The following is a 23525-nucleotide window of genomic DNA, read 5'->3' as shown; positions in this document are numbered from 1 at the left end:
TCTATTCCGCAACAAAGCCTCCTTCACTCACGCTGCCAAGCTTACCCTAGTAAAACTGACTATCCTACCGATCCTGGACTTCGGCGATGTCATCTACAAAATCGCTTCCAACACTCTACTCAGCAAACTGGATGCAGTTTATCACAGTGCCATCCGTTTTGTCACTAAAGCACCTTATACTACCCACCACTGCGACTTGTATGCTCTAGTCGGCTGGCTCTCGCTACATATTCGTCGCCAGACCCACTGGCTCCAGGTCATCTACAAGGCCATGCTAGGTAAAGCTCCGCCTTATCTCAGTTCACTGGTCACGATGGCAACACCCATCCGTAGCACGCGCTCCAGCAGGTGTATCTCACTGATCATCCCTAAAGCCAACACCTCATTCGGCCGCCTTTCGTGCCAGTACTCTGCTGCCTGTGACTGGAACGAATTGCAAAAATCGCTGAAGTTGGAGACTTATCTCCCTCACCAACTTCAAACATCAGCTATCTGAGCAGCTAACCGATCGCTGCAGCTGTACATAATCTATTGGTAAGTAGCCCACCCATTTTCACCTACCTCATCCCCACAGTTTTTATTTATTTACTTTTCTGCTCTTTGCACACCAATATCTCTGCCTGTACATGATCATCTGATCATTTATCACTCCAGTGTTAATCTGCAATATTCTAATTATTCCCCTACCTCCTCATGCCTTTTGCACACATTGTATATAGACTCCCCTTTTTTTCTACTGTGTTATTGACTTGTTAATTGTTTACTCCATGTGTAACTCTGTGTTGTCTGTTCACACTGCTATGCTTTATCTTGGCCAGGACGCAGTTGCAAATGAGAACTTGTTCTCAACTAGCCTACCTGGTTAAATAAAGGTGAAATAAAAAATACAATAAAAAAATAATGACCAAAGGCTCGCATTTCTGTGTTTTATTATGTTATGATTAATTCTATGATTTGATAGAGCAATCTGACTGAGCGATGGTAGGCACCAGCAGGCTCATAAGCATTCAGTCAAACAGCACTTTTGTGCGTTTTCCTAGCAGCTCTGCTGTTTATGACTTCAAACCTATCAACTCCTGAGATTAGGCTGGTGTGATGTGATGTGAAATGGGTAGCTAGTTTGCGGGGTGCACGCTAATAGCGTTTCAAACGTCACTCACTCTGAGACTTGGAGTAGTTGTTCCTCTTGCTCTGCATGGGTAACACTGCTTCGAGGGTGGCTGTTGTCGTTGAGTTCCTGGTTCGAGCCCAGGTAGGAGCGAGGAGAGGTACGGAAGCTATACTGTTAACACTACTAAAGTGCCTATAAGCAATACTAAAGTGCCTATAAGAACATCCAATAGTCAAAGGTATATGAAATACAAATGGTATAGAGAGAAATAGTCCTTTAATAAATACAACCTAAAACTTCTTACCTGGGAATATTGAAGATTCCTGTTAAGAGGAACCACCAGCTTTCATATGTTCTCATGTTCTTAGCAAGGAACTTAAACGTTAGCTTTCTTACATGGCACATATTGCACTTTTACTTTCTTCTCCAACACTTTGTTTTGCATTATTTAAACCAAATTGAACATGTTTCATTATTTATTTGAGGGTAAATTGATTTTATTGATGTATTATATTAAGTTAAAATAAGTGTTCATTCAGTATTGTTCCAATTGTCATTATTACAAATACATTTATAAAATTGTCCGATTAATCGGTATCGACTTTTTTGCCCTCCAATTATCGGTATCGGCGATGAAAAATTCCTAATAGGTCGACCTCTAATTGAGTGAGTGAAATTATCCAGCTCAAATATGTAATAAATAATTAAATCCAAAATTACAACCAATTGATTACAGCATTACCCCAAAAATGGAGAAGGCAAGTGGCAGCAGGAGGAGGTAGGACTTTGGTCTGTCTGCCCAATTTAAAGAATCAAAACAAAACTAGCATAAATAGGAAAGTATTCCAGTTGAATTTGAGGATGTTGACATCTTTGTCATACAGATTGCAAAAAGCTGGGAAGAGACCTTTGATGTACCCCATGGCACAGTTGATATAGACAACGCAAGATTCAAGACTTTGTTTATTTTCAACAAAAATTATGGTACAGAATTCTTGCCACCAACAAATTGTTGAATATTTGGGGCATACAATCATCGCAGCTCTCCAAATTTTGTTGTGAGGATACAGATTCAATAGACCATTTGTTCTAGTATTGCCCGTCCACCAATGCACCAAAAAAATGAACAAAAGAGAAAAACAACAATGAAAAAACTAAAGACATCAAGGAAAACAAAAATCAAACCAGCAAGGCTAACTCTATGCGTTGGAGTGCATGTGTGGCACTATTTACATGTGTGTGTGTCCGTGTGTGTGCACGTGTGCGCTTAAATGCGATTGTGTGTATGCATGTGTACGCGGGTACAAGTAGCCTCCAGCAAAAAGGTATTGGATGTAACAGTGGTCCCCTCAGTGTCATTCAAACATACTTTAAAAAAAATTGTACTTAATTTTGTACTTTGTCTAATCTAATAGAATCCACAGATTGCGAGTTGAAGATACTTTTACTACGAGTATTAGTAATTGACTGACCAGGTCTCTCCAGATCTCCCCAAAAATGCTATTTCTAAGGTCAATTTTAGATGCATGTTATGTTTTTCATCCATTCCTTTAACCTCATACCAGAAACAAGCTACTGGGACAGTGGCAAGGCATTTTTTTTCAAAATATATACTTTAATGTTCACTAGTTGAACACGCTAACGCAGCCGGGTACTAAACTGTAAAGCAATCACAACCTTTGTACCAGCCATGGTACTATCTCTACTGATCACGTTTCCAATCACATTATCTAGACAGCTGGTGACATCTCAAGAGAGATCTCCATCTGACAAATTGTTATCAGGTAAGTTAAAGTTATTTCTAATCAAACTATTTAGTTATAGAAACATGGCACCATCAATGCAAGCCTTAGAAATGTAAGTAGTGTAACGCTCGTCATCGGTGGAAGGAAGAGTGGACCAAAAACGCAGCGTGTAAAAGTGTTCATGATATTTATTTACAAGAAACACTCAAACAAAAATTACAAATCCAAAAACGAACGCGAACAGTTCCGTCAGGCACAGACACTAAACAGAAAATAACACCCCACAAAACCCAAACGGAAAATCACAACTTATACATATATGATCCCCAATCAGAGACAACGATAGACAGCTGCCTCTGATTGGGAACCAAACTCGGCAAACCAACAAAGAAAAAGAAAACAGATTTTTCCCACCCGAGTCGCACCCTGACCTAACCAAACATGGAGAATAAATAAGGATCTCTAGATCAAGTAGATCTGGAGCAAATAGCTTTATCACAAGCTGCATGTCATTCCAGGACAAGGAGTTGTCAACAAACACACTGTGGTCAAATCTATTCTTGTTGGATTATGCAAGGCTTTAGCTAAGTCATTATTGTTTAGGAACTATTACTTGAATTGCATGACTAATATAAAGTTAAATATTCTAACCCTCTACTTTTCTTTCCCTGAAAGTGGATTTTCAGTCTAAAGGCAAATAGCCCAAAATCCTACAATCTGTGCACGTAAATAGATTTGATGTACATTATATGATGTTTTAGGGCATTCACTTTTACCCTCTGAAAAATATTTTGAAGCAATCATTAACAGTTCTATTTTAAAGGGACGGGGGGGGGGTGTTTTATTGGAATGAATTGCGGATCTCTTTAACAGGAGAGGATTTTCTGCAGGAGAGGATTTGATGTACTTTACTTTCTCAGTCACTGCCCGTCTCTCCGGCTCCACAAAGAGTTTCCACTGAAGCAGAGTGCATCAATATTAGAAATGCCCGTGAAATTCTACGGATTCCTCCGTGCACTGTATATCATTTCACGGATATAGGGGGGATTCTGACATCCTTCATCTCCCCTTTCCACCCTGCCCGACTCAGAATAAGAGGACATATCACCTTTCACTGGCGACAAGACAGGTGTAATAAAACAAGACTGAAACATGTATCCTCCCCTGCAGCATGGTCCACTACATTGTTTTTATCCCCATCGTTGGTTGATGGATTTGGTCTGTATGAAAAACACAGGACACAGCTAGGCATAGTTGGCATTAGGCTATGGCAGATATAAAAAATGGCTGCCATTGAGAATAACCCCATTTACGGCCCCTCTGTTACCTCTCATTATCAAAAGTAACAGTATCCCCACATCTAGAGGTCGAATCTTATCATCCTCTCCATCTAGAAGGAAGCATTACTGAGCAACATAAAGCAGGGCTACCTGTGGTGACTGGGTCAGAGAGGTGGAGGATGTGCCTCCTTCTCACACCATGGATCTAGGCAACTCCAGCTGTGTTCACAACAGAAGCCAGGAAACAGCCCGTTTCAAAAACAGACAAAAACTATTGCTGTCAAAAACATATATAAAAATAGTATTTTTTACTCAAGCAATAAGACTTTTCCTTTACTTTTATAAAGTAACAACAATTGGACAACTTTGATTCAGCAGCACCAGATTTGACTTTAAAGTTGAATGAAATTAGGGTTTGAGATTGAGATTCCTCCCGCTGTTTTCTATTTACTTGAAGAGATACAAATGCATAATAAAAAAAATGTATTCATGTTTTTCTGTGGAAATGAAACAAATCGTTCTGGCAAGGCATGTGAAGTAGGGAGGGACACAACTTTTGAAGACCTCTGGCTTTGTAGTTGGCTAGCAAGGCAAGAGACATTTTTAAATCTTAAACATATTTCCCTAGGTGGTGGGCCATACATAGCAAGCTATCTGCTTTTTAGTTTTCTAGATGATCAATCTCTGTCTAAGGAGGAGCTGTTTTTTACATATTCTGTATATTTATTTATTCTGAACACATTTCCATTTGTTGGCAATGTAAATTCTTGCAATTCTTTTCAAAATACATACTATAATGTTCACTATCTAGACAGGCACATGCAGCCGAGTACTAAACTGTAAACCAATCCCAACTTGTGTACCAGCCATTGTTTTTTTTTGCCTTGTTGTAACTTATTTTTTTACTTGTTTTGTACATAATCTCTCATGACCAACAAATAACTTCTGGACATCAGAACAGCGATTACTCACCAAGAACTGGAAGAAGCTTTTTCCTTTAATGACTCCGACAAGTCCGACTTGAAGGATGTACTGCAAATCCCTGTCATTTGCGTGAAGAGAAGACGGAAAAAAGGGGGGCGGAGGTCGGGCTGTCTTCTGAGAATTCGTAGGCGAGCAAGTAAAACCCCACTGCTATCCGTTCTATTGGCAAACATGCAATCATTGGAAAATAAAATTGAAGACCAACGAACAAGATTAACCTCTTCAACCTATGGGGGCGCTATGTCATTATTGGATAAAAAGATGTGCCCGTTTTAAGCGCAATATTTTGTCACGAAAAGATGCTCGACTATGCATGGAATTGACAGCCTTGGAAAGACAAAACTCTGACGTTTCCAAAACTGCAAAGATATTATCTGTGAGTGCCCCAGAACTAATGATACAGGCGAAACCAAGATGAAGTTTCATACAGGAAATGCCCCAGATTCTGAAGGCGCTGTGTTCCAATGTCTCTTTATATGGCTGTGAATGTGCCAGGAATGAGCCTGCCCTTTCTGTCGTTTCCCCAAGGTGTCTGCAGCATTGTGATGTGTTTGTAGGCATATCATTGGAAGATTGACCATAAGAGACTACATTTACCTGGTGTCCCGCCCGGTGTCCTGTGTCTAAATTATTGCGTAATCTGTAGGTCCATGCGCGTTCCATTAATTCAGAAGAGAAAGTCAACTGCCACGATGGATTTTATCGTTGATAGATATGTGAAAAACACCTCGAGGATTGATTCTAAACATCGGTTTGCCATGTTTCTGTCGATATTATGGAGTTAATTTGGAAAAAAGTTTGTTTTAATGACTTAATATTTATTATTTTTTCCCTTACCCAAACGTGATGAACAAAACAGAGCGATCAGTCGACACAAATATTTTTTGTAAAAACGGAACATTTGCTAACTGAGAGTCTCCTCATTGAAAACATCTGAAGTTCTTCAAAGGTAAATGATTAAAATTTGAATTCTTTTCTGTTTTTTGTGAAAATGTTGCATGCTGAAAGAGAGGCATAATCCTATGCTAGGCTATCAATACTGTTACACAAATGCTTGTTTAGCTATGGTTCAAAAGCATATTTTGAAAATCTGAGATGACAGTGTTGTTAACAAAAGGCTAAGCTTGAGAGCAAATAGATTAATTTCATTTCATTTGCGATTTTCATGAATAGTTAACGTTGTGTTATGCTAATGAGCTTGCGGATAGATTTACACAATCCTGGATACAGATTTTTTTTCGTAGCTAAACGTGACGCAGAAAAAGGAGCGATTTGTCCTAAACAAATAATCTTTCAGGAAAAACTGAACATTTGCTATCTGAGAGTCTCCTCATTGAAAACATCCGAAGTTCTTCAAAGGTAAATTATTTTATTTGAATGCTTTTCTGGTTTTTGTGAAAATGTTGCCTGCTGAATGCTAATGCTAAATGCTACGTTAGCTATCAATACTGTTACACAAATGCTTGTTTTGCAATGGTTGAGAAGCATATTTTGAAAATCTGAGATGACAGTGTTGTTAACAAAAGGCTAAGCTTGAGAGCAAATAGATTAATTTAATTTCATTTGCGATTTTCATGAATAGTTAACGTTGCGTTACAGAAATGAGCTTGAGGCTGTAGTCACGATACCGGATCCGGGATGACTCGACGCAAGAAGTTAAACTACCAACGGGACATTAAAAACTGTAATATCTTATGTTTCACTGAGTCGTGGCTGAACGATGACATGAACATCATACAGCTGCAGAGTTTGACACTGTATAGGCAGGATAGAACAGCAGCCTCTGGTAAGACAAGGGCAGTCTATGTATATTTGTAATCAACAGCTGGTGCATGATATCTAAGGAAGTCTCAAGGTTTTGCTCACCTAAGGTAGAGTATCTCGTAATAAGCTCTAGACCACACTATCTACCTAGAGAGTTTTCATCTGTATTTTTTGTAGCTGTCCACATACCACCACAGACTGATGCTGGCACTAAGACTACACTCAATGAGCCATAAGCAAACACTCATCCAGAGGCGGCACTCCTAGTGGGAATTTAATGCAGGGAAACTTGAATTCGTTCTACCAAATTTCCACTAGCATGTTAAATGTGCATCCAGGGGGGAAAAAACTCTAGACAACATTTACTCCACACACAGAGACATGTACAAAGCTCTCCCTCGCCCTCCATTTGGCAAATCTTACCATAATTCTATCCTCCTGATTCCTGCTTACAAGCAAATATTAAAGCAGGAAGCACCAGGGACTTGGTCTGTAAAAAAGTGGTCAGATGAAGCAGATGCTAAGCTACAGGACTGATTCGCTAGCACAGTCTGGAATAATTTCCGGGATTCTTCCGGTGGCATTGAGGAGTACACAACATTAGTCACTGGCTTCATCAATAAGTGCATCGATGACATTGTCCTCACAGTGACTGTATGTACATACCCCAACCAGAAGCCATGGATTACAGGCAACATCCTCACTGAGCTAAAGCGGGACTCTAACCTGGAAGCTTATAAGAAATCTCGCTATGCCCTCCAACGAACCACCAAACAGGCAAAACGTCAATACAGGACTAAGATCGAATCATACGACACTGGCTCCGATGCTCGTCGGATGTGGCAGGTCTTGCAATCTATTACAGACTACAAAGGACAGCACAGCCGAGAGCTATCCAGTGACACGAGCCTACCAGACGAGCTAAATTACTTCTATGCTTGCTTCGAGGCATGTAACACTGAAACATGCATGAAAGCATCAGCTATTCCGGAAGACTGTGTGATCACGCTCTCCACAGCTGATGTGAGTAAGACCTTTAAACAGGTCGACATTCACAAGGACGCAGGGCAAGACGGATTACCAGGACGTGTACTGCGAGCATGCGCTGACCAATTGGCAAGTGTCTTCACTGACAATTTCAACCTCTCCCTGTCTGAGTCTGTAATACCAACATGTTTCAAGCAGACCACCATAGTCCTTGTGCCCAAGAACACCAAGCTAACCTGCCTAAATGACTACTGACCGGTAGCACTCACGTTTGTAGCCATTAAGTGCTTTGAAATCCTGGTCATGGCTCACACCAACTGCCCTAATAGATCCTAATAGATCCACAGATGATGCAATCTCTATTGTACTCCACACTGCCCTTTCCCACCTGGACAAAAGGAATGTGAGAGTGCTATTCATTGACTACAGCTCAGTGTTCAACACCATAGTGCCCTCAAAGGTCATCACTAAGCTAAGAACCCTGGGACAAAACACCTCCCTCTGCAACTGGATCCTGGACTTCCTGATGGGCCGTCCCCAGGTGGTAAGGGTAGGTAACAATACATCCGCCACGCTGATCCTCAACACTGGGGGCCCATCAGGGGTACGTGCTCAGTCCTCTCAGGGTACTCCCTGTTCACTCATGTATGGCCAGGCACGACCCCAACACCATCATTATGTTTGCCGATGATCACCGACAACCAAGAGACAGCCTGTAGGGAAAAGGTCAGAGATCTGGCCGTGTGGTGCCAAGATAGCAACCTCTCCCTCAAAGCGATCAAGACAAAGGAGATGATTGTGGACTACAGGAAAAGGAGGACTGAGCACGCCACCATTCTAATCGACAGGACTGTAGTTGAGCAGGTTGAGAGCTTCAAGTTTGTTGGTGCCCACATCGCAAACGAACTAACGTGGTCCAAGCACACCAAGACAGTCGTGAAGAGGGCACGACAAAACCTATTCCCCCTCAGGAGAAGGAAAAGATTTGGCATGGGTCCTCAGATCCTCAAAAGGTTAATCAAGAGCATCCTGACTGGCTGCATCACTGCCTGGTATGGCAACTGCTCGGCGTCCGACTGCAAAGCACTACAGAAGGTAGTGTTTATGGCCCAATACATCACTGCCCCCCCCTTTCACGCTGATGCTATTCTCTGTTATCTATGTATAGTCACTTTAATAACTCTACCTAAATGTATATATTACCTCAATTACCTGAACTAACCTGTGCCCACGCACGTTGACTCTATACCGGTACGCCCTGTATATATCCTTGCTATTATTATTTTACTGCTGCTATTTAATTATTTGTTACTTGTATTTCTTATTATATTATTGTATTTGTAATTTTTTTTTATATATAACTGCAATGTTGATTAGGGCTTGTAACTAAGCATTTCACTGTAAGGTCTCTATACCTGTTGTATTCGGTGCATGTGACAAATAAGATTTGATTTGGTAATATCTCTGCTGATCACGTTGCCAATCACCTTATATAGACAGCTGGTGACAAATCTCAAGAGATCTCCGTCTGACAAGTTGCTATCAGGTAAGTCTTTTAGCTCTTTCCAATCTATTTAGTTATGGAAACATGATACCATCAATGCAAGCTATAAAATGCCTCACAACACAGCAACCGTAGTGTTTTAGCGAGCTTGCTAGTGAGCTAGCTAGTTGCAACAAGTAGATCCGGAGCAAATAGCTTTATCACTAGCTAGCATGTCATTCCGGGACAAGGAGTTGTTTATTCCATGCAATAATTTAAGTCAACAAAAATCTATATGACATGTAGTCTAAATCTAATACAGTCATCGGGGCAGAACCCATACATTTAATTCATACTGAAACATGTCAAATGCTACATTAATAGTTGGAGTAGGATAGTTGGAGCTGGAGTCCGACAGGTTCATTTTCTAGCTCACAAACTACATTTCTTTTCTGTAATTATTTATGTTACTCATTCTTGTCTCTCACTTTTGTCTCACGTGGGCTATTCAACTCTCATGTGTCCTGCTCTCAGAGCTCAAACACAGTGCTATTAACCAATCAGGGACTTATTCACTCACCTGTGAGGAGAACCATCCTGCTGCAGGTTGAACTACGCCCTGCCATCAGGATTTAGACATTGGGACCACATGCATTTGCTTGTTGTCTTTTCTTTGTTGGTTTTGTCTTACACAGTCTAGTGCATTTTAAAGTTGAAGAAACACCAACTACAAATACACATGTTTTTTTTGAGCATCTCGAAGACTAAATTCAATGTGGATTTAGTTTAACAAGTCCCTGTCAGGAGCCCAGGCGTATGCCATAGATGATAGTTCTCGTCTTTGGACCACACAATATTTAGACTGCATTCTTCGAAGGGACTTGTCTCTCTCGGTCAGCTACATTGGTGACCAGGCTGGGATCCTTTCGATATGCCTATGGGGCCAGGGTACACACATTCTCCTAAAGAGAAGGGGCAATACTGAAGCATGCATTGATGACCGTTCGACAGTCTCCATCAGAGATCAATTTGTATTGCGCCTTTTTTTTTATGTCAGTCACTGATAGTCAGTCAATTAGCCCATGTCAGCTAACATGTTTTAGATTTCTAAGTTAATTTAGCGGCCAGGTATCTAAACCTATTATCATGGTCGAATTACCGGCCGAGGGGGCCCACTTGATTTTGTTAGTCAGTCTCACTCAGATATTATATTCAAAACTGCAAACATTTCTCTCCACCCAATAGCAACATCTGTGGAATTGCTTGAAATGAGTTATAAAATAACAACATTTTCTATACACCGCATGGCAAAATGTTTAGAATTGCACAGATAATAAAATAACTCCTCTTTCAAGAGGGGGGTCACTAAAATGTTTTGCTCGCTGTGTGTGTGTGTGTGTGTGTGTGTGTGTGTGGGGGGGGGGGGGGTATAGATGTGGGTACGCAGGCCTGCGAGCAACTGCAGCCCCTCATTATGACTTCTGTTTTTTTGTGGCCCCCACCCCCATCAAAGTTGCCCATTCCTGGCATAGATGGTGAAGCTCTCGTTCACGGACTGCAAAATTGTACGATTGTGGCCACCTAGACACTTGTTATACATTGATTGACAAGTTAAACTATATTTAGATACTTCAAATACTGCCTGAGACACCTCACTTGCTATTTGTCTCTGTGAAACACAGTTTGTGACGGTGTTCTTTGTTGGAATGTATATGCATGAAACGTACATTATGGAAAAAATGTCTCACACTCAGTCACAGTCCGTAGAATAATGAATGGATTGGCAAGATTTTGGGACCGTCAACTTTTAGAAGGTTAGTAGGAAAGTTAATATACTAAATATATTCACATTCACTGAACATTTAGTATTTGAAACTCAGACATTAATTTCCCAACTGCCGTTTCTATAATCCTGCAGGCTCTTTATTATTCTCCATACCTTATATTCCAATGCATCCAACATTATGCAGGCCCACCATGGTATTGGGCAGCTGCTATTTGAGACCTCATCTGGTTTAGAAATCAAACTCTGGTTATCTTACTGCAGAGCACATTGTACAATTGTTTTTAGAGAATATTGTATTACAAGGTATGCTACAAGTGCAAGCTATGCCACATGAATTGGCTAATATGCATATATAGCTGTTTTTTTTAAAACTGCATTCTAACATACAGTATCAGTCAAAAGTTTGGACACACCTACTCATTCAAGGGCTTTTCTTAATTTGGACTATTTTCTACATTGTAGAATAATAGTGAAGGCATCAAAACTATGAAATAACACATATGAAATCATGTAGTCACCAAAAAAAAGTGTTAAACAAATCCAAATATATTTTACATTTGATTTTTCAAAGTAGGCATCCTTTGCCTTGATGACAGCTTGGACACTCTTGGGCATTCTCTCAACCGGCTTCATGACTAGTCACCTGGAATGCATTTCAATTAACAGGTGTGCCTTGTTAAAATGTTATTGGTGTTGTGACAAGGTAGGGCTGGTATACAGAAGATAGCCCTATTTGGTAAAAAAACAAGTCCATATTATGGAAATAACAGCTGAAATAAGCAAAGAGAAACTTCAGTCCATCATTACTTTAAGACATACAGTTCAGTCAATACCGAACATTCCAAGAACTTTGAAAGTTTCTTCAAGTGCAGTCGCTAAAACCATCAAGCGCTATGATGACACCGTCTCTCCTGAGGACCACCACAGGAAAGGAAGACCCAGACTTACCTCTGCTGCAGAGGATAAGTTCATTAGAGTTAACTACACCTCAGAAATTGCAGCCCAAATAAATGCTTTACATAGTACAATAACAGACGCATCTCAACATCAATTGTTCAGAGGAGACTTTGTGAATCAGGCCTTCATGGTAGAATTACTACAAAGAAACACGAGCAATGGACATTAGACTGGTGGAAATCTGTCCTTTGGTCTAATGAGTCCAAATTTGAGATCTTTGGTACCAACCGCCGTGGCTCTGTCAGACGCATTGTAGGTGAACAAATGATCTCCACATGCGTGGTTTCCACCGTGAAGCATAGAGGAGGAGGTCTGATAGTGTGGGGGTGCTTTGCTGGTGACACTGCCTGTGATTTATTTAGAATTCAAGGCACACTTAACCAGCATGGTAACCACAGCATTCTGCAGCGATACGCCATCCCATCGGGTTTGCACTTAGTGGGACTATCATTTGTCTTTCAACATGACAATGATCCAAAATAAACCTCCAGGTTGTGTAAGGGCTATTTGACGAAGAATGAGTATGATGGAGTATTGCATCAAATGACCTGGCTTCCACAATCACCGACCTCAATCTATTTGAGATGGTTTGGGATTCCTCTACAGATTGAAGGAAAAGCAACCAACAAGTGCTCAGCATATGTGGGAACTACTTCAAGACTGTTGGAAAAGAGTTCCTTATGAAGTTGGTTGAGAAAATGCCAAGAGTGTGCAAAGCTGTTATCAAGGCAAAGGTTGGTGCTTTGAAGAATCTCAGATATCAAATATGTGTTGTTTAACACTTTTTTGGTTACTACATGATTCCATATGTGTTTTTCTTAGTTGTGATGTCTTCACTATTATTCTACAATGTAGATAAATAGTCAAAATAAAGAAAAGCCCTTGAATGAGTAGGTGTGTCCAAACTTATGACTGGTACTGTACATGACCAACACACACCTTTCTATCAACATGCTTTTATTTGGGTTTCAATGCAAAGTATATGATTGAATGTCTATTTAAGCATGCAGCTAGTTACTTGAAATGAGACATATAATCATGCCAAAACGTGATTAAAAAATGTAGTTCACTGACAAATTGACATTTACAGTAGCTGGCTAGGCCAGTCACACTGTGCCATTGGCTAGCTTTCAATAAATTGGCTAAATGGTCAATAGAGTTACTTCTTCATAAGATCAAGACAATTCGTATTGCATGCTGGGTATTTCAAATGCACTCAAAAAATCTAATCTTATTTCTAGATATGTCTGTTGCTCGTCATCAGACAGCAGCTCACAAGAGGCTGTGTTTACATCATAGATAGAAGCAGGCCTTTGGCTGAAATATACTTTGTATGAGAAAAAGTGCAAAAATTTAATTATCCCCTCTCTCGACAGGGATTGATTGATTTCACGTTTTTTTGGAGGCTGCTGGAGGGCCCTGGCTGCATTCTGGAGCTTCTCTTCCACTCTTAAGGTCACCCAGGTGTTGGTCTGAGAGAAATCATAAACCGGCATGCTTCTACGTGCCCTATGCTGCTCAACAATCACCATGCCAGCACTCAAAACCATCATCAGTCCAGCCTCATACCACTTTGTTCCACCTAAACCCTTCATTTCCCAAGGCTTTCTCCATCAAAAACAAAGGCCTTTAAAGGATTTATCAACCTTTGTTTTTCCTCTAGAGAACTTTGTTTTTGTACCAGTAAGGTTAAGGCTCTTAGGTATTGGGTATGCTGTAGGTGTGTGAGATGAGTGGATTCCCAAACACCTGTGCTGTGTTCTGTGCTTACTTACCTGTATTGTGTTGTGTCACTGCCATAGGTTCACTCACGGGGCATCGCCCGTCAATCACAGCCTGCACGTCTCTTCCCACCACACCAGAGGGAATGGCCAACCTGGAGAGCACACACACACCAACACACAGAATCTGCTCAGTTCACACATGGAAACACGCTTCGATCAGCTCAAACACAGATCATGTGTAAATAGCTAGAGGAATTTTGAAAATCCAATGGAGGTGGAATTCCTGTACAAGTAGTGGTCAAATTAGCCCCTTCCAATAATACAAATCTAGTCCTGGTGGATGCATAAGAGCTATTTATTGGGCATCAATGCAATAGACAGCCTCAACTTAAGTCCTTATGATGTAATGCTTTGTGTTTGATGAATTTGATAAAGATTTTCAGAGCAGCATTGCTAAAAAAAACTCTGATTCCTCTAATAACCCAGTGGAATCTGAATCTGAATATGACCGTCAAATGCCCTGCAAAGGGGATTTCGTTTCTAGCCGTATCCATAGAACAGCCTACGAGATGAAGGGGAGGGGATCCCAGTATCTGGGCGGATTTCTGAGAGCTTTGCGACAACGCTTTAACACACCGTAAGAATGGTTCCTCAGGCAGACCCCAGCCTGTCAGTGTCTGCAAATCCTGTCTGATAAATAAAAAATGAAAGAAAAAAAAACAATGAGGTGCACTCACTCACAGTGCGGGAGCTCAAACTGAATATAGATGAAATGCACATCCATACCAATGTAGTCTGCTCCTGCTCCTGCAACTGGAGCCTGAGTCTCTAATCAAGATAGGTGGCAAAGGGTGGCATGTTACCAAGTCTGCCATCTAAATAGTGCCCAAGTGGGACATAATAAAGATGACTCATGCACACTGAGTATGATGATGCTAGGAAATAGTTGTCTTACTGAATACAGTGAAGAGGGACAAAACAGTAGAATCAAAGAGCTACCTAAACTGTGCCACAACACGAGTAATTGCGTTCCACTAGTTTGAACAGACAGAAAACACAGACACCTCCCAGACAGACAGCTGAATGGGTTTGCTTGACAGAAACATGGATAAATAGTGTGAAGCCTATTGTAGCAGTGTAGACCTCTCAACTACATTGAAGATAATTCAATCTGACAGAGAATAATTGTGATAAGAAAGTGTTTAATAACCTACTTCATATAATTATAACCTAGCGCACCTGCCAAACTCATTAGCTCTGTGATATTAGGGTGAAGGATTGAGACGCATTTATGTAAATTGAGAGCTTGATGAAGTTATAATAAATCGGATAGCACTGGATTGATTATGAGGCTTTATGGGGTAGAGACATTACATGTTATTTTATTGTGTAGCTTCCTATTCTTGCAAAAATTTTCAGTTCCAAAGACACATGAGTCATAAACATGTTAACTGCATAGGGAGATATGTGCAAGACCGATTGCTTTCTGCTTTTTTGCAAGACTTCAGGGAATAAATGTTTGCTTTCTAACATAAATAGAGCCTTCAAATCAATTTCAGGCCTAACCTATTTTCATAATGATCTATCTCTATTCATCTAGCACTTGGATGTGCCATACACTGCAACAAAGAGCCGAAGGTATAAGAGGATTTCGATTCATTCACCCCTTAAAACCCTTGACTGCTCAAACTCATCAACACACACTCATCTATCAGTATTTGAATTCCATCTGTATAAATATGCAGAACATTCTTTGAACACAGTTAGTTTTCGACTAACGACACAAGCTAATGGTCGCTTTTTTCTTTAGCCTATATTGAAAGGAGGATTCTGCTTTCCCATTAAGTGGCTAATGTTCCATAAGATTGACAGATCATCACATTTGCACAGCTATTTTTGCTTCTGCGATGGGCCATCGTGCAAGATAAACAAAGTGCAAAGCAGAATCTTACACACAGGAAGAGAACTTGATCTCTTAGCCTCTTAGCAGCCACATCTGCTTAAGGGACAGATCAACATTTACTGGGGAAGAAGGGTGGTCCAAACTCAGGGAGGGTTGTCAAGCTTCTTCTTTTTTTTTTGCTTCGGGGAGGGTTATGTGGTTTTTGGGATGGCACAGGGGAGGGTAGTGCGTTTTTTCCCCTGCTTTATATTTGCTCTTCTCCTTCTATTTTCACTATAAACTATGGCTTGACTTACTTTTGACATTACCCTACAAAAACATAGAAATGTTTGGTATGGTGTGGCTATTATTAAGCATTAGTTACTGCAGGCCTACGATACAAAGGCAGTGCGCCAAGGCGCTCCAACTGACTCAGACTGTTCAACTTGAGGTGAGGAAGAATGTTTCAGGCCTACCAGAGTTACCCCTATAATCTAACAATATAATGCGTATCTTTATACAAAATATTTGAATTAAAAATCTCTGACAGCTGAAATGTAATGTGGACAATTATTGATTTAAGAAAGTAACCACCCCCCTAAAAAAAGTCTATACCTAGCTAGAGATACCCTAAAGACTCTGGCAAGTGCGCAAGTCCAGTGTTACTTTGATTATGCCGGCACATCATGGTTCACCAGCAGCCCTAAACATCTAAATAATAAGCACCCAGCCAAACAAGCTTCTAAGAATTGTACTAAAACTCCCCCTCATATTCATCTGGAGGTTATTTCTGTGTCAGTATCTATGTAGTGTGTCTGTATCTATGCAATTGTGTATATTTGTATGTAAAACATAGGGACCACAATGGAAATAAGTCCCCGACTTTATTGTGCAATCCTGGTCACTATAAAAAATATTTGTGTATGTATTGTTTTTAATTAACGGACAAAATAAAATCTATCAATCAATCGATCTGAGCTGTGCAGCGGCCAATTGATAAATGGAAAGAGACATCTATTACAAAACACTAAAAAGTTGAATAACATTTGGATATTGTCAAGCCACGCCTTCGATACTGGGTAAGCCTACAAGGTAGGGACAGATGTATTTTCTGTTTGTCAAGACTGACAAAGTCAATTTATTGTGGTGTTGAAAACACAAACCATGATATTGAAGTACTCAAAGTCAGTATGCTTTGTTTACTGGTTGCGTGGTGCATTGGTACAGAAACATTGGCACGGAAATTTGTCGCATATATTTTATATAATTATAAATATGGCATCAAAATGTTGAAAATCTGATTTTCCCCTAGCTAAACATTGTCTGCAGCTGGCTCTGATCATATTGTAATGAAACAGGCAGGGAGAGTGAGCTAGTCTGTGGTGGTCGGCAAACCCACAACCTTCTGGCCTGTAACCTTGTGTGGCATCGACTGTGCCAGAAAAGCATGCTGAAGTGGCAAAGTCGATATCCACATATATAAACAGAGGGTAGCTACATGTATTGTTATTTGTGATCGTAGACATTAGTTTGAGTTAATTTTATGAGGGGGAGGGTGTTCAATTCATTTTAAAGTACAAGGGGAGGGTAATGTGACAATATTTGTAACGTTGGGGAGGGGAGTGCATTTTTTTAATGGCACGTAAATTTGGATCTGTCCCTAATCTCTCATGGCCAGACTGCGTAAATCGAGCATCTGACCAAATTACACCAGGTTTTAGTTCTGTGAAATGAACATCTGCTAGGTATTTCTCACCTCATCCAGAGCCAAATCCTTTGACTTTCAAATGATGAGATCTGAATGACTTCTACCTATTCCATAGAGAAAGATGGAGATAAATGGAGAGAACTCTGCTCCAAACACAGGGCCAGTAATTAGTCAGCTGGCGAAAGAGAAATGGCTGCCAAGTGAGTCAGACTATCTTGGCTGTACTGTATCTCATTCTTAAAAATCACCAGAAGCTTTACTTCAGAATGCTTTTCTACAACATGGATTGATTTAGAGAGATCATTGCTAATAATAATAGTAATATCTACAGGGAACACTTTGGTATGGTGAAATATGCTATCTAATGACCAGCCTTTAAATACGCTGATCAGGAGTGTGTGGGTTTCACAAGCTATCACCAGTTCCCTTAATCAATGACTACTGTTTATTAACCTAATGAGCATAGTTAGAATAACAAATGTTGTATTCGGGAAATATTGGACCTCTGTTTACGAGGTGGCAAGCTGTTTTTGATGTGGCTTGACTGTATGGTTGTTCTAGTTCCCCAAAGAGCCAGCGTAGAAATGAACTCTCTCCAGATCATAAATTCAACATTAGTAATTTATTCCCCGGCCTCCATCAGAACACTAATGAGGAAAACAAGGCATATTCAGAATTTTATACAGCAGGGGTATTTAACTCTTACCCTACGACAGGAATCATCAACTAGATTCAACCGCGGGCCAATTTTTTCTGGAGCGGATGGTCGGGGGGCCAGAACACAAATTCACTCTGACTATCTACTCCGATTTCAGAGAACTTTCGCCTGAGTGTGCCAGAACGCAGAATAACTGATGAATTTATGAATGTGCAACACTCGTTGAATATGACTGGTGTCAGTAAACGTCTGCAAATATGATTTTTTTTCCAATTGTTGCCAGCAGCACAGTTACAGTCACCAACACTCTGGATAACATGACAAGAGCCAAATAAAGGCGAGTAAAATGGTTAAAGTGAGGTGTTATCTCTTTTGTGTCTGGAAGTAGCGCGCAAGCTAGCCAACTTTACCCAGTTAGCTTGGGTGCTTGACTGCCGTTGTGAGGTCAGAACGATTGGATCAACTCTACTCCTTGGCCCGAGCGTCCAGTGTGCACTCTGAACGCTCCAAGTGTGAAACGTTCCGAATTTACAAACGGACAATCTGACAAAGCTCTGAATTTACTAACGACCCAGAGCAAACTCTGGCACTCCAGAGTGAATTTATGAACTCACACATAATTACAAATCATTTGTAGACAAAAAATGGACTGCAAATTGACCACAGTGTTACGACTTCTATGAATGGTGGGTGGAGGAGTCAAGCGCAGAGAGCAGGTAATTCCGTACGTGGATCTTTTATTCCAATGACAGCGGAAAAACGGACATGCAAAACACAAGGCCGCATGAAACAACCAGTCCAAATAAACAGGACTAAAACTGTCCGGAAAAATAGAGATCACACTAATCAACCAACACCAATAAACAGAGAACAAGCCCGCACAATACCCAGCGGGCCTAGGGCCCTTAAATAGCCTACAAACAAAACTAAACTCAAAACAGGTGTAACCAAACTAGACCCAACTAACAGAAACAAAAGGAAAGGGAATCGATGGCAGCTAGTAGGCCGGCGACGACGACCGCCGAGCACCGCCCGAATAGGAAGAGGCACCATCTTCGGCGGGATTCGTGACACACAGATATAGTTTTTGACTGAAACACAATAATTTCAAACCTTGCTTACATTTGTATATGATCATGTCTCTCTATTATGAGTGGAAATAATTGGGAAAAGATTTCCAAAATGAAAATCAATTGGAGCTGATTTCCTGGTGTTTTGAAAGTCTTTTATGTCCAACAATGAACATACCATTTCTTTTTACATGGGGGCCAAAGTAAACCCTGTGCAGGATGCCATTTGGAGAACACTGCCCTTTGAGGTCCGGAGCCTACTGGTTTTCTGTTCTATCAGACAATTCATTTGCAACCACATGATGTTTCGACTTAAGTAGTACTTTCAAGTATTTTTTCTTAAGTACTTTACACAACTGCTCCAGAGCCAGTATTTCCTAGATACAAATAGATTTGAAATGTTCATCCCCCACATATCACAGAGGAGAAGAAATTCTAGTGCTGACATTTTGTGGACAGTTTTACACCATCCTAAGAGTCCTAAGACCATATTCTACTCCTTCACATGTAGACCTTCAGAGGCCCAACACTGAAAAATTAATCTTAAATAAAAGGCAATCAATGGTGATTTTCTCTCCACCAACCAGATTAAACATAACTTCCTGGAAAGCCATCTCCAGGCGCTAAACAGCACTAAGAGGCTGAATTTAAAAGGTGATTCCTCTTGGCGGACACACAGAGGTGTGGATTCTGCCTCCTCTCATCGGATGCTATTTATATCTGCTGTATGTGATCATTCTCCCAGTGGCCACAATCAGACCGCCTGAGGAGGTGTGAGCTATTCTAAAGGGATAGAGGATTGTATAGAGGCGCGTGTGTGTGTGTGTGTGTGTGTGTGTGTGTGTGTGTGTGTGTGTGTGTGTGTGTGTGTGTGTGTGTGTGTGTGTGTGTGCATTAGTGCATGTGTTCATGTGTGTGTGTGTCCTAGTGAGAGATGGATATAGGATGTAAGACTCACAGCGACCAGGCTATGGATAATCAGGTGGAAGATTCTCCTTGGGTCAGGCTTCCATAATTTTCACCTCAGCAAAAGCCTTATTCCTGAGCTCATTCTGACCATCATAAGACCGTCCTGTAGGAAAGAGAGAGAAGGTAAACACAGTTTAAACATCAAATCCACGTCAGAACTTCATGAAATCAAAATCATCCCTCGATTACAAAAGTAAGGTTCTGTTAGTTGCTTCCTCAGTGAGAGGATCTCAGCGTTGACTGTTTTGCCCTAGAGCAAGCCTCCGGGTGTCAGTCTGCTAGATGTGTACACAGTGAGCTACAACAAGAAGGTGAGCTAGACTGACGAGACCATAACTGACAAATTCATGATCCTCATCCATATAGTATGACTACGTATCTGACTTTGGGACGAGCTAGTTCCTTTGCTCAAGGTCACAACACTCTACCGCCTCTCCTGTCCCTTATAGATGGGTTTCTCTCATGAGCGCTGTGACTTCCGCTCATCTTACACCAGACGCTATTAGCGAGCTTTGGTTTTAGCACGAGGCAGCGTCATCCGTCAGAGGGTCAGACAGGCCATGATTCACCACACAGCAGTGACAACAACAACAACAATGGTAAACTAAACCTATCACTCACTCTTTAGTACTCTTTAGGTCCACAAACCACTTACTTAACATTAATATACTGCTTACTGTACTGCCTGCTGTACTGCCTACTGCAATGATAGCATCCGCTAGATATCGATGGGCTTGTGGATTGCACAACTGTTTTGGATGGTGAACTTGTCTACTGGGCCTAAAAGGATATCATGATGCATGATGGTTCCAATATGTCCATTCTTATATCCAATTACATAATCATACATTCTGGGAAGCTCATGTCCCCATAATACACTTTGACATCAGCCATGCACTGTATAGGGCTGTGGCGGTCATGAAATGTTGTCAGCCGGTTATTGTCATGCTGCCGGCCTTATGGTAATTTACCATGAATTAACATAAAAAGGTTTAGCATCACCAGGCCTCCATGCATACAAGCCGTTGATGCGCGCCTTTGAAATAAATCAATCAGTCAATTTCCTTTACACCATCACAATAAATCTACTATTTATTTCCGTAAGATCTAAAGAAACATTACGATATGAAGAGAATGTATTTCAGAAGAACAGAATATGAGTTGGTCTACTCTATGTTATCTGGCTATGCTCCATGCCATAAGCTGTAGGCCCATTCATTTAGCTGACAACATATGCTTATAAGTCCGTAACATGATTTTATATCAAATCAAATCAAATTTTCATTTGTCACATACACATGGTTAGCAGATGTTAATGCGAGTGTAGCGAAATGCTTGTGCTTCTAGTTCCGACAATGCAGTAATAACCAACAAGTAATCTATCTAACAATTCCAAAACTACTACCTTATAGACACAAGTGTAAGGGGATAAAGAATATGTACATAAAGATATATGAATGAGTGATGGTACAGAGCGGCATAGGCAAGATACAGTAGATGGTATTGAGTGCAGTATATACATATGAGATGAGTATGTAAACAAAGTGGCATAGTTAAAGTGGCTAGTGATCCATGTATTACATAAAGATGCAGTAGATGATATAGAGTACAGTATATACATATACGTATGAGATGAATAATGTAGGGTATGTAAACATTATACTAGGTAGAATTGTTTAAAGTGGCTAGTGATATATTTTACATCATTTCCCATCAATTCCCATTATTAAAGTGGCTGGAGTTGAGTCAGTGTGTTGGCATATTGTATGATTTTATAGTAAGAAGGATACAATTGAACTTAGCTAAATAAAATCTAAATTATATTTTCCTCATTACAGTGCGAGTGTGCATATGAAGTGGCTATGTTGAACATAATAGTGATCGTTTGAAACATGCTCGATCTAGAGTAATTGGCAACTTTAGCTGTGAATGATACAAACCTTAGAAATCACAACATATATGGGCTGCATGACACAACGACAGGCTGTGGATGATTTGAGAAAGTAGCTAAAAAGCTTGCTCTCCGTGTCTTGCCTCAGGCTGCACAGCTGTTCTTTCATCAAGTGATCCTCTTGTCTTTACTAACATGTCAAATGAGTTTAGATTTAGATTTAGAACAACAAAAAATACATGTCAACTGTATTCACTCTATCAGCCTAGCGAATGGAGGCTGTGCGCTTTCGCACTGGTCTATTTTGTAGGTTAGGGCTACTTCAGTTTTATAAAGTACGTAAGTAAAAATACTCTAAAGTACTACTTAAGTAGTGTTTGGGATATCTGTGTTTTACTTGACTATTTATATTTTTGACAACTTTTCCTTTTTTTTTATTCACTACATTTCTTAAGAAAATTATGCACTTTTTAGTCCGTACATTTTCGGACACCTAAAAGTACTTCTAACATTTTGAATGCTAAGCAGGACAGAAATGGTCCATTTCACGCCCTTATCAAGAGAACCTCACTGGTCAACACTACAGCCTCTGATCTGGTGGATTTACTAAACACAATGCTTTGTTTCTGAGAGATATCTAAGTGTTGGAGTGTGCCCCTGGCTATCCGTACATTTTTAAAAACACGATAATTGTGGCATCTGGTTTGTTTAATATAAGGAATTTGAAATTATTTATACTTTTACTTTTGATACTTAAGTAAAATTTTGCAATTACATTTAATTTTCATACTTAATATTTCACCAAATATTTTTAAACTTTCACTTTTACTTGAGTCATTTCCTATTACGGTATCTTTACTTTTACTCAAGTATGATAATTGTGTACAATTTTCCACCACTGTGGATCATGTGCTAAATATGCAACTGAGAAATAAATATAAAAACACTTATTTCACTCCACACATCAAACACTGTTTAAGGAGCATTCTCTCGCTGCCCGACAGCTGATATTCCGCCCAAACTCTGTATGCCATGGGCTCTCCAACCTTGCTCTTGCAGCTTCCCAGTGCTTAAGTTGGGAGATCTCTTTGGGAACATCAAGAGTAGTATGTTTTAGCAATGAAAATATATTTAACCAGGCAAGTCAGTTAAGAACAATTTCTTATTTTCAATGACGGCCTAGGAACAGTGGGTTAACTGCCTGTTCAGGGGTAGATGTACAGTATATACATATGAGATGAGTAATGTAGGGTATGTAAACATAAAATGGCATAGTTTAAAGTGGCTAGTGATACATGTATTACATAAAGATGGCAAGATGCAGTAGATGATATAGAGTACAGTATATGCATATACATATGAGATGAGTAATGTAGGGTATGTAAACACTATATTAAGCGGCATTGTTTAAAGTGGCTAGTGATACATTTTTTACATCAATTTCCATTATTAAAGTGGCTGGAGTAGAGTCAGTATGTTGGCAGCAGCCACTCAATGTTAGTGGTGGCTGTTTAACAGTCAGATGG

General features: G+C 40.2%; 1 protein-coding gene across 3 annotated transcripts in view; it reads right to left on the bottom strand.

Annotated features, from left to right (window-relative positions):
• Positions 1-23525, bottom strand: part of LOC123990928 (leucine-rich repeat and fibronectin type-III domain-containing protein 2-like) — a 163862-nt gene that overhangs the window by 56708 nt on the left and 83629 nt on the right. For all 3 annotated transcript variants that reach the window (XM_046291950.1, XM_046291952.1, XM_046291951.1), the window contains exons 3-4: positions 20098-20211; positions 13873-13973 (exon numbers count right to left, since the gene is read on the bottom strand). The gene's annotated coding sequence lies outside the window, so the exon portion shown is untranslated. The remainder of the gene's footprint in view (positions 1-13872; positions 13974-20097; positions 20212-23525) is intronic.

This window comes from Oncorhynchus gorbuscha, linkage group LG12 (assembly GCF_021184085.1).
Source record: "Oncorhynchus gorbuscha isolate QuinsamMale2020 ecotype Even-year linkage group LG12, OgorEven_v1.0, whole genome shotgun sequence".
Taxonomy (NCBI): Eukaryota; Metazoa; Chordata; class Actinopteri; order Salmoniformes; family Salmonidae; genus Oncorhynchus; species Oncorhynchus gorbuscha.
The sequence above is the reverse complement of the archived record's forward strand: the minus strand, read 5'-3'. Positions and strand labels throughout refer to the sequence as shown.